This window comes from Mesoplodon mirus (assembly GCF_964341445.2).
Source record: "Mesoplodon mirus genome assembly, chromosome: 5".
NCBI lineage: Eukaryota > Metazoa > Chordata > Mammalia > Artiodactyla > Ziphiidae > Mesoplodon > Mesoplodon mirus.
Window position 1 is genome coordinate 48,717,900 of NC_138980.1, and position 10,447 is coordinate 48,728,346.

Below are 10,447 nucleotides of genomic sequence, written 5' to 3' on the forward strand. Positions count from 1 at the left end.
GTGGAGGCTGATAAGCCCTCCTGGAAAGGGTCTTTTAAGCTGTGCATAATTACATGGGTCACAGGCAATGGAAAGGTATGGGGGTGACCAACCGTTCTGGTTTGCCCAGTACTGAGGGGTTGCAGGGGTGGAGGTCATGGGACCTAGGACCAGTGGTAAAAACAGAAAATTCCTGGACAAACTGAGATAAACTGATCATTCTAGTGAATACAGTGAGTACAGAATCAACTGGATCTATGCAGATCTATGCTTATGCACATTGTGCAATGCAGATGTAGAGTTTGAAATGACTGAGCTTCACTCACGAAGGCAGATTATAGCTGAACTTGTGTTGGGCCTATTAGAAAGGCATGGAGTAAGTTACAGGATACATGCGGACTGTAAGAGAGCTGAAGATACATAACTGTTAGTGCCTGGGTTGCTTTTATTAGGTAGCTTCAAGTTTGCTTAAAGACAAAAGAAAAATGGTCAAAGCTGTACCTTTTAGTGATATTTCACTATATAAACCAGGGAGAGAAAACATTTTTGTGAATATGGAGTCTTTGTTTTAAACTTTCTTACTGTTTCCCCAACAATGATAGTGGAATATTGGCCAGAGTCCTTAGGACAATGCAAAGCTGGGCTGTTTTGGCACACATAATATTCCAACTCGATACATTTTTGTGTCTCTGAGACACTAGATATGGTGGTGTTTTTCAGATGTAGTCAGTGCACCGCTTCCAACAAAATGATCTGGGATGCTTGTTAAAAATGCAGCCATTCCCTATATCTGTAGAATCAGAATCTCTCTGGCTAGAGCCTGGGAATATGCATTTTTATAAGCTCCTCAGGTGATTCTTAAGCACTCCTACCTTTGACACCATGTAAAGTTTGCAAGGCATTTAAATTTTTGTTATGAAAACAATATAACTGTACTAAAGGGAATCTTCAGAGAAGAAAAAACCTGTAATCCATCCAATAATTGTTTTTACTTTATGATGGTCTTTCTATATTTGCCCATATACACACATTTTTCACACAGTTGTACTCACAACACATAACACAATTTTGCATATACACAAATTTGCATTTCCTCAATATTTTATCACGAGCTGTTTTTCATACTCTGTAGCTTCCTAAGTGATGACTTTTCATGTTTGCATAATATTGCTTCAGGCAGATGTGCCATAACTAATCATATGAAAGGGTTGGGTTTGCAGTTTCAGTAATTTGTCCTAGTAAATTTCAAAGATGAGATTTCAGAGTGAGCTCTCTTACAGACTAGAGGCTTTTATATGAGAGAAAAGTAAATTTTTAACTAGTTCAATCCACTATAATTTTGTGTTTTCTGTCACATGCAGCTGGAGCAGATTCTAACTCATTCAGAATTCTTCCCCTCCAGAAAGTTTTCTCTAACCCTCAAAGACTTAGTTGTTCCTGCTTTGTATTCCCACAGCACCTTCATTTATATCTCCCACTACTTTCTAAGTTCCTTGAGGGCCAACCAGGGCAAGTATTTTAGAAATTAGAAAAATAAATATATGGTGGCCAACAGACTAACAGACATAGCTCTGTATTCTCGGTTTCAGTGACTAATGGGATTCATAAGCTGCCTGATAAGCACTGCTTCCCATGACTGATTGCCCATAAGAATTACCAGTGAACTTAAAAAAAAAAAAAAAAAAGCAACAACAACAAAAATTCCTGGATCTCCAAAATTTGAATATTTGAGGATGGGAACTGGGTGTCTGTATCTTTTTTTTTCTTTTTTTTTAAAAATAAATTTACTTATTTTATTTATTTATTTTTGGCTGTGTTGGGTCTTTGTTGCTGTGCATGGGCTTTCTCTAGTTGCGGTGAGCGGGGGCTACTCTTCGTTGCAGTGTGCAGGCTTCTCATTGCGGTGGCTTCCCTCATTGTGGAGCGTGGGCTCTACGTGCACGGGCTTCAGTAGTTGTGGCACACGGGCTCAGTAGTTCTGGCTCAAGGGCTCTAGAGCACAGGCTCAGTAGTTGCGGGGCACGGGCTTAGCTGCTTCACGGCATGTGGGATCTTCCCGGACCAGGGATTGAACCCGTGTCCCCAGCATTGGCAGGCAGATTCTCAACCACTGTGCCACCAGGGAAGCCCCGGGAGTCTGTATCTTTAAAATGCTCCCCAGGTAATTCTGAATCCCACCAGGCAATGATTCACAAAATGGCATTTGGGAGCTATGGTACAGCTTCAGGATTTTCCTCTCACCAACATTTCATTTTTCTCTCTGTCTTCATGTCGCTTTAAGAGTCAGTAGTTCAGTGAATTTCCAAGCTCAGTTAAAGTCATTTTTGAGCTTTCTTTAATTTGAGAGTGGCTCCTAAAACATAAAGGAGTAGAGAGAGATTGACCAGGAAGGTTTTTACACTAATAGTAAATATAAGCACAGAAAGAATTGTCTTTTCAAAGCACTTATTACCGAATGTAATTATCTCATTTATTTGTTTCCTTGTTTATTTTCTCCCCACCAACCATGGCTAGAAGCTTCAAGAGAACAGGGACGTTGTGTTTCTTGCTTGACGAATTATCCCTAATACCTAGCACTGTGCCTGCAGTGTATTGCATGCTCAATAAATACTTGTTGGATTAATTAATAGATAGAAGCTACACTTTACTAAACACCTACTATGTGCAACTGTGTCTGGTATGTTATGGGATTATCTCAGTCTTCATAACAAGCTTGTAAATAGTTGTTTTCTTTATTTAACCAATGAAAAAACTGAGGACTTAAAGAAGTAAAGTGACTTATCCAAGGCCACCCATCGAGTGAGTGGAAGAAACTGAGACTCAGGAACAATTGACTTGTCCCACATCAAACATCTCCTCTGTGGAGGAGCAGAACTCAGGTCTGCCAGGGAACAGTTCAACTTTGTACAGAAATAGAGTGCATAAATTGGTAGTTATGACGTATTCAAACATTTTCTTAAAATATCTGTGATATTATGATTTATAACAATAAATGCAGATTTGGTCTTTGTCTCTGGCACAGAGCTTCTAAAACCCTTGGAATCTCCAAAGTGATCAGAGATCTAGGAACATCTTTTTTTCTAATAGTTGGTCTTTGACCCTGGTTCCTGATGCAGGGTTCCTGAAACCCTTGTAGTTTTCTGGGTGATAGGAGTGTCTTTGTTCTGATGAGGGGACTCTGGGTGGGCTCCTGGATGACGGCCACCAGAAAGACCAAGCCATGATTAGAAGCTTGGAATTTTCGGCCCTGCCCCCATTCTCTTCAGAAGGGAGAAGGGCTGAAAATGGGGTTAATGATCTATCATGCCTATGTGATGAAGCCTCCATAAAAATCCCCAAAGTATGAGGTTCAGAGAGCGTCCAGGTTGAATATATGAAGCTTCTGGGAGAGTAGCATGCCTGGAGAGGGCATGGAAGCTTCATGCCTTTTTCCCTATACCTTGTCCTGATGCATGTCTTCATCTGGATGGTCCTGACTTATATCTGTTTATTACCATTTATAATAAACTGGTAATCTAGTAAGTAAAATGTTTCCCTGAGTTCTGTGAGCCACTCTAACAAATTGGTTGAATCCTAGCAGAGGGTCACTGGGAAGCTTCATTCTGTAGCTGGTCAGTCAGAAACACAGGTGGTAACCTGGGGATATGACTGGTGTCTGAAGTAGGGTGGAAACAGTCTTGTGGGACTGAGTCCTTCACCTGTAGGGTCTGACATTATCTCCAGGTGGATGGTTTCAGAATTGAGCTACATTGTAGAATACCCAGCCAGTGTCATGGAGAAATGCCTGTTGGTGGTGTGGGAAATGCCCCCCTGCCCCAGGTTGGAATTGGTGATCAGAACCATTTCAGTGCCCTAAAATGAAGCCAACATTTCTTTGTTCTATATTTATTTTTATAAGAAATTTTTACTCTTTTCAGTGAATTAGGAAAACACAGGAAAGCCTCAAATGCTAGAAGACTATCCTCCCATAACTTTTCTGTGCAAAAATAGTTGTGCCTATATTTTTTCTAATTTTAACTATATTCATTGTTATTTCATGCTTATATATGAGTAATAATGATTATTAGAAAAATTTATAGCAGTGAACACACTAAAAAAGTATAATCACTGTAATTCAGTCATTCAGAATTAATCATAGTTCATCAGTCATTTTGGTTCATATATTTTTGCAGACTTTTTCACACATACACACAGTTACAAAAATGAGATCATAATAGTACTTAAGATACAACTCCCTCTTTCTTTTAATGTAATATGCCATAAAGAGTTTACCATGACACAAGATTTCTTCCACAACATGGTTTCCAAAACTTTTTATTATGAAAAATTTTAAACTATATAAAAGTAGCATAGGACTTCCCTGGTGGCGCAGTGGTTAAGAATCTGCCTGCCAATGCTGGGGACATGGGTTCAAGCCCTGGTCCAGGAAGATCCCACATGCTGTGGAGCAGCTAAGCCCGTGCACCACAACTACTGAGCCTGTGCTCTAGAGCCCGCAAGCCACAACTACTGAGCCCACGAGTCACAACTACTGAGCCTGCATGCCACAACTACTGAAGCCCGGGCGCCTAGAGCATGTGCTCCGCAACAAGAAAAGCCACCACAATGAGAAGCCCGTGCACGGCAACGAAGAGTAGCCCCCACTCACCACAACTAGAGAAAGCCAGCGCAGCAACGAAGACCCAACACAGCCAAAAATAAATAAATAAATAAAATTATTAAAAAGAAGCATAAATTCTATCATAAAATTTCTGTACCTATCACTCACATTTGACAATCACCAATTCTATACTTTCCTACCGTCCCGCCCCCACCGCCCCAATGGAGTTTTAAAAAGCAAATTGCAAATATTATATTATTTTATCCATAAACATTTTAGTATATATCTCCAAAAGACTCAAAAAAAACCCAAAATTGTATTCATTCATTAATATTAAATATCCAGCATTCAAGTTTCCCAATTGTCTCATAAATGACCTTTTTTTTTTTTTTTTTACAATTGTATGTTTGAGTCAGGATTCAGGAAAGGTCTTCCCATTGCATTTGGTCCAGATATATCCTAAGTCTCTTTCTCTGTATGTTCCCATTTTGTCTTTTGTTTTTTCTTGTATTTTTTTATTGTTGAAGAAGAAACTAGGTTTGTTTTGTAGAGTACTTACATTCTGAATTTTCCTGATTGCATTCCCTTGCTGTCATTTAACATGCTTCTCTGTCCTCTGAATTTTCTATAAATTGGTGGTTAGATCTAGAGTTTTGGTCAGAACACTTCTTGGTGGTGGGTTGTAGTTCTACCAGGAAGAACTAATCTAGAATACAACTTTTAATGGTTTACTTGTATTGATATAACATAATCCCTTTAATCAATCCCTTTCTATTGGAATTTAAATTATTTATGACAGGTATTGTGATTACCAACATGGAGAGGACAAAAAATTCTTTTGTTTAGAGTAGATTCCTCTAAGTAAATTCAGTGCCAGAGCTTAAAAAGTTTGACCTTGTAAAAGTTTCCATGGAGTTAAACTTTCTTTTTTTATATATATATAAATTTATTTATTTATTTATTGGCTGCATTGGGTCTTTGTTGCTGCACGTGGGCTTTCTCTAGTTGCAGTAAGCAGGGGCTACTCTTTGTTGTGGTGCGCGGGCTTCTCACTGCAGTGGCTTCTCTTGTTGTGGAGCACAGGTTCTAGGCGTGCAGGCTTCAGTAGTTGTGGCTCACAGGTTTAGTTGCTCTGCAGCATGTGGGATCTTCCCGGACCAGGGCTCAAACCTGTATCCCCTGAATTGGCAGGCGGATTCTTAATCACTGCGCCACCAGGGAAGTCCCGGAGTTAAACTTTCTAAGAGGTTCTCTTGTTTCCTCTGAGCTAGGCCAGAGCACAAAGGCTGGTTGTGTCTGGGGGTAACTGAGAAGATGTCCCATTCTACGGAGGTCGCTCTCACTTTGGTTCACTGTTGCCAATGCCAGCGAGCAGTGCAGAGGCTGCACATAGAACCAGGGCTCCATGATGGCAGATGCAGCCACTCTCCACCTCAACCCCAGACCTCACTTTGTCTCAGGCCAGCAGCCCACACATCTCAGTCTCAGCCCCTTCTTCACACTGAGTGAAGAGACTCAGCATGTGGAGTGAAGGGTCTGCCAGGCCAGAGGAGCACTTGTTCCCTTGGATCCCTTATTAGGTTTATAATGCCTGGATTCTGGGCTCATGACTTCTGGTGACACCACAGGTACTTAGCTTAGCTCCTCCCACATGGTAACTTGTTTGCCATTGGGCCTAGTCAAGGGGTCAGTGCAGCAGGCCAGCCTACGTCTCCCACACAGCTTTTGTTGGGAACCAAGACATCTGAATCATTCTGGAACCTCTAAAAGCTCAGCTCTTCACCAGAAGATGAAGCAGCCCCTTCTCCACTCTGGTTTGTAGGAGAATGGAGGGGCAATGCCACCCCACTTCCAGCCTGGGAGTGTTGAACTCTTGTCATATAATGGTGCAAGCCTGTAACAGGCAAGATAGAGCAGGTCAACTTCTGACTCCCCTTGGCCTGAGAAGACAGTCCAAAGCACTGATGAAGACAGAAGCACTTCACACGTGCAAGGGATCTTACTGAGAAAGCAAGAAGACCAAGCAGGTGACTTAAAGGAGCTGGGAGAAGTGACTCGAGCAGAGGCCCTGTGCTCCGGCTGCCCCAGTCTTGGGTAAGACCACACCTTGCAACAAATGGGCAGAGGTCAGAGTAGATCTGGAAGTAGGTAAAGATGCTGAATATAAACAAAAATGATGATAGAGCCTACTGATTCAGGACACTGAATTCTGCTGCCTTGAGAGGAACTTTGTAACATTCCAGCCTTGTTTAGCTTATCAAACCTGGATGGAGCAAAAGCCCCAGGATCCACCCGCTCCATCAGAAACAAGTCTGAATAAGCCAGGCACTGTCCATCAGATACCCAGGCATTTTGATGGTTCAGTTCTGACCGCCAGCCAAATGTAAATCGAGAACTCCAAGTCATCCATCATGCTTTAGCCACGCGTGAGGTTAATACCCTGTCTTTGAGAAGCACACAAAGGGCCATTTGAGTAGGAAAGCCCCACCTAATCCCGCTGAAACACATAGCCCACATTTGGATCATCTTTCCGAACAGCGTTTTGGTTTGGAAGGCACAGCTGTCGCTGAGATGCCTGAATACAGCCTGCTGTTCTCTGTGGAAGTGAGGGTAGACTAGCGTGGTTAACTTGAGATGCACTAAAGCCCTCCAGACTGCCCCTTCCTCCAAATAGCCAGGCTGCTGGCAGCCAGATGCTGGTGTTTGCCATAGTATTCATCTCTGCTTGCCAGTGGGCAAAGCTGGGTAGTAGCTGAACTTTTCGTAGGACTTTAGGAATATCAGCACCCCTCTCAGGGGTTCGGTTCCACTGAACCAAGGCACAAACGGGCTCTGCTTCACACTGGAAAGTCCCCTCAGGAATAAGCACTCAATACTTCTGTTTTCTGGGAGGGTGATGATTAGGAGAAGCGGCCTTCTCTGACTCAACCCCCAGAGCGTGGCTTTTGGTGAGTTCCATGAAACATGAGACATGGATCAAGGACAAAGCCAGAATCAGGTTTATGCCTCTAACAGCTGTGGTTTTCAAATTGTTTCACATTGCAGAAGTTCAAACAACAGCTGCAGATTTATTCCTTCTTCTTGGGATGGGAGGTGATGGGTGCAAATACAATGGAAACACAACTGCCGTGACTATTTTCTATGTCAGTAAACCCCAAGTCATGCCTTGGGTTCTGTGAAATAAGATGGAAAATCAGTGATCTGCTACAACCTAACTAAACTGAATACATGGAGTTAGGTACCCCTAACCCCTATGACTTTCCAAATTCAGATTAATATTTTCACTTAAAGATGCCCCAGACTCTTGGGGCTCTAAGAGACCTTAAAGTTGTCTAGTCTACATACAGAAATGGCATGGTCCTCCTGTGTCAGTCCTCATTTGCCTGTCCATGACAGACAGATTGCTTTCTTAAGGACAAACACGTTTTAAACGCTTTTGACTCACACTGACAAATTCCTCTTCAATAAAGCTCAAAGCAGGGGGCCAGCAGTATCTGAAAGACTAAATTGCACATTTTTTAGCAACTTCACTAACATGAGATTTCATTACTTCTGTTGTTCTTTTACTCTCCTGCCTGTATGTTTTGAGTGTCAAAATGGAATATAGAATTCCCAAAGGCAAACCCACACTTTTGCAGTTTCCGTGGTAAGAGGTATGAGTGAACACATAATAATAATGAATCAGCATTTACTGAATATTTACTAAGTGCTAGACATTAGGCATTAGCTCACAGGGTTCACAACGACCCATTTTGTAGAGGAAGCACAGAAGGGCTGAGCAACTTGCCTTATGCGACACAGGGACCAAGCTCAGGTCAGTCTGATAAGAGTCTGCAGATCAGCCCATTGTCATGCTGCTTCCGCATGGTCACTACAAATAAATATTTATACATAGGTTGATTAATTGGTTGTTTTCTTCTGGTAGGACAGACCTGAGCAACTCAGAAGGGAACGGCCATAAGAATGGGCTAAAAATGCAATCCTGGTTCTCCCAGTCAGTCCTGACTGGAATAGTCCCAACGGATTTCAACAATGCTGAGCTGGGTTTGAGGGTACGACCTGAGGCAGTATTTTTATTAAGGATTTCTTATGACTGGAAACTCTAAGAAGGAAGCTTGAATTATCCCATATAAAAATACAGCCATCTAAGATCATCAGTGGCATTTCCTTTTTATAGTGTGTGGTGCTAATAATAACCCCAAACTCCTCAACCTAACTTTCCAGCTTTTTAAAAGAACAGTACTTATGAGAATGTTTGAATGCTTGTGATTGGCGGGATTTATTCCATCCAGTGTTTCCTGTGGCTTCCCTGAAGGAGAAGGTAAAGGGTTCAGAGTTGATGGCTATTGCAGTCTCTGTTCTGCCCAAGGACCTGTGAGGGGCCCCTGGCTGCTGAGTGAGACCTAGAGAGAGAGACAGCCCTCTAAGGAAGTGAGGCAGAGATGTGAGGCCAGAGGAGGAGAAAGGCCGTGAGGGTTTTTATGGAGAACCCAGAACCAAGTCAGATGATGTGTCCTAGGTTCAGGGAGGTACCTGGAAAAAACAGACCCCTTTCTCCATATTGTTATCCTTTGGGCAGCCCTGCCCCTGCCGGCCCAGCACTCCATGTCTGACAGGACCTGAGGAGGGACTGCAACTTCTAAGAGTGTGAAAGGTCTTGGCAAGGTGGAGAGTGAATAATTTCCGGAAGGTTTCCTGCCCATGCCAACTCCACGTCTTCCACAACAAGTCTACCTGGGGAGGCCCTCTCCCCGCCGCAGAGCCTGTGGAACAATTCGCCATGTTTTAAGGTTCTTTTAAAAAAATTTTCTGGAGGTAGAGTTTACATATAGTGATATGTGCCCATTTTAAGTGTACAAATAGCTCAATAAATTTTGACAGAAGTGTGCACCAATACAACCACCACCACAATCAAGATTTAGAAAATTCTTACCTGCCCCTTGCAAGCAATGCCACCCCCCAACCCCCCACCCCAGGCCACCACCGATGTGCCTTCTGCCGCTGCAGCTTAGATTTGCCTTTTCCAGAATCTCATTTACATCGAACCACGGAGAATGCAGTATTTTGTTCCCGGCTTCCTTCATTCGGCAGAAATTTTGTGAGAGTCATCAGTGTTGTTGTATATATGAATAGTTCTTTTTTGTTGCTGAGTAATATACTATTCTATGGATGTACCACGATCTGTTTAGCCTTTGAGTTAGCCATTTTTTGATTATTATGAATGAAGGTTCTGTGCACATTCATGTAAAACTCTCTTTGTATGTGCACTCATTTCTCTTGGGCAAATACCTAGGAGTGAAATTGCTGTGTCATAGAATAAGTATATATTTTAAAAAAATATTTATTTATTTAGTGGCTGTGTTGGGTCCTAGTTGCGGCATGCAGGATCTTTCATTGCGCCGTGTGGGCTCTTCGCTCTTCTACGTGCTCTGGAGCCCGCGCGCTCTGTAGTTGTGGCACTTGGGCTCTCAAGTTGTGGCACACAGGCTTAGTTGCCCTGTGGCATGTGGGATCTTAGTTCCCCGACCAGGGATTGAACCAGTGTCCCCTGCATCGCAAGACGGATTCTTAACCATTGGACCACCAGGGAAGTCCCGTATATTTTCAACTTGGTAAGAAACTGCCAAACTGTTTTCCAGAGTGGAATATCTGAAAGTTCCAGGTGCTTCATCACATCCTCCCCAATGCTTGGTATTGTCAGTCATTTTAAATTTAGTCATTCTCAGGGGTATAAAGTGGTATCTCACAGTGGTCTTAATTTGCATTTCCCTGATATCTAATCATGTTGAACATCTTTTCTTGTGTTTGTTATCCATTCATATATCATCTTTTTCAATCCTTCTGTCCTTTTTAAAAGATTGAGTTACC